The sequence below is a fragment of the Monodon monoceros genome, unplaced genomic scaffold (assembly GCF_005190385.1).
Source record: "Monodon monoceros isolate NGI ecotype Baffin Bay Population unplaced genomic scaffold, NGI_Narwhal_1 Super_Scaffold_14, whole genome shotgun sequence".
Classification (NCBI taxonomy): domain Eukaryota; kingdom Metazoa; phylum Chordata; class Mammalia; order Artiodactyla; family Monodontidae; genus Monodon; species Monodon monoceros.
Genome location: NW_021703770.1, coordinates 17,804,202 through 17,806,613, shown reverse-complemented (window position 1 = coordinate 17,806,613; position 2,412 = coordinate 17,804,202).

Genomic DNA, 2,412 nt, shown 5'->3' with positions numbered 1-2,412 from the left:
ATAGGAATGATGACGTTCCAAAAAATGGGGTCCAAAGGAAGTCTGTGAGCAAGATAAATGTCATGTTGAAAGTCAGTGAACCATGGAAACAGGATGGGGAAAGAGCAGAAAAGTGAAGCTGTGAAGAGCTCACAGTCGACTGTGTGGAGGAAGAGAGAGATATGGGATGAGTGCTTTTCTTTCTTTGATTCCAGAGCTGTTGCCCTCCATTAGAAGGAAATTGGTATCATCAAGAGTAAGCAGGTTTTGGGGGCTTCCCTGGTGGCACAGTGGTTGAGAATCTGCCTGCCAATGCAGGGGACACGGGTTCGAGCCCTGGTCTGGGAAGATCCCACACGCCACGGATCCACTGGGCCCATGAGCCACAACTACCGAGCCTGAGCGTCTGGAGCTTGTGCTCCGCAACAAGAGAGGCCGCGATAGTGAGAGGCCCGTGCACCGCAATGAACAGTGGCCCCTGCTCGCTGCAACTAGAGAAAGCCCTCGCACAGAAATGAAGACCCAACACAGCTAAAAATAAATTTAAAAAAAAAGAGTAAACGGGTTTTGGTAGTGGTCATGAGAGTGGAAAATCATTCTAGAGAGGAATGCATTTTTATTATTGTAACATTTTAAAATAATATGTTACAATAATAGGAGAGGCTTCAACGATATTTTTTTTATTCCACTGGTCATTGTGGAAGCAGGTAGAAAGCAGGTATAGAGTCGGGGATGGTGGGGGATGCATGGTGCAGCAAGGAGGGTGCTGGAAGGGACACAGTGAAGTTTTCCCCTTGGTGGTAATTTTTAAGACAAGCACAGTTGAGGCTTTTCTGAGTCACTGAGCACTTCTGGGAACTTCAAAGTCATTGTAGGCTTATTCATTGAAATTCTGGGGGTCCATCACTATAGCTGAGCATTTTCAGGGTAAAGAACTTGAAGAGGTCTTCCTTTTGGATGTACTTTGTTTATTGAGAACTGTTGGGCAGAAAATAAAATAAAACAATCACGAAAGATCATTCCCTGACAATCTGGATCTAAACACAGAGAGGGTTCACTGATCAACAAATGAAATTTCCTATTAAATAAATACCACACATTGAATGTCAAGAAGTAATGATTTTTAGAGGTGGGGAAGATCAGAGATTTACACAAAACGTTTCACTCACACCCTGTTTTGTGGTATCTACCCTGATGCTGCCACCACACCTATGAGTTTCGCTTATTAAAATAATAAAGAGGTAGAATGACTAAAATCTGATGACCAACGCATACAGCTAAACACAGTTCCTCAAAGGCTAAACCTGATAGACAAGATTATTATTCAACTTGGAGAATGTCTGGTGATGTTGCCTAATATTTTTCCAACCTGCTCTACATGTGTATGCTGCTGTGTGTAGTTTTGCTTATTTTCAGCTGATCTTTGAGAAAATTAATCTCATCTCCTTTATTTCACTTATTAAATGTTGACGTTAAAACCAAATATAAAATGGGGATGAACTGGGGCAGGGAATCCAAACCATACACAGAATCCTTTAAAAAAAAAAAAAATCTGCCTTTTAAGCGTTTAAAAGACGACAGCAATTCATAAGTTTCAGACAGGTGAAATCAATAAGTTTTATGTGGAAAATATAACCTATGCAACATCATGTGTACACAACAGTGTGATGTGTGCATGTGTAAAAATCAGAAAAATAGTAGTCATCATATCACTACCATTTGAGGAGCACTTCCTATGAGTTTCCTCTTTTTATGTTATATCATGTAATTCGGGTATCCGTACGGAGTAGATAACCTCAGCCCCATTTCACAGATGAGCACACCACTGGCGCGCACAGCGTTTGGTTACCTGCCCGGCATATACTGCCAATAGATGTTGGAGCTGACCCATCTGACTTCAGTAGGCGACACTGTTCTAGTGGTGTTTTTAAAATCCCACAAGAGTCCCATTTTAAGCTGATCCACTCCACTTTTTAGGTGTGACTGATGACCTTGATTTCACCTTCTGAGTCACAGCTCCAAGACCAGTCTTGCAGTTAAATTGAGGGAAGTGGGGTAGGGGAGCTGTGAGAGTTGGGGGGGAGGACAGGTGGAAGAGAATAGGTGGAAACCAGGGGAGGGAAAGAAGGAAAAAATAAAGAGCGGAGCGGTGAGCCGGGCGTCGAGACGCTCCAGGAGCGCTGGCCGCTGGCCGGTAAAGGGCACCAGAAGAACAGAGAAGGAAGGACCGGGCCAGGTGGCCGCCGCACCTGTGCACGTGACCCGCGCGGGCGCCGGGGCGGAGGCGCGCTCACCTGGGCCCACGTGACGGGGCGGGGCCCCGCCTGGCCGAAGACAGCGCTGCCACGCCCCCCTCCCGGGCGGCGCGCCCGGAGCCCGCGGACCCGAGCAGGGGCGGCGGCGGCGGCTGCGGCGGCGGCGGCGGGAGCCCGG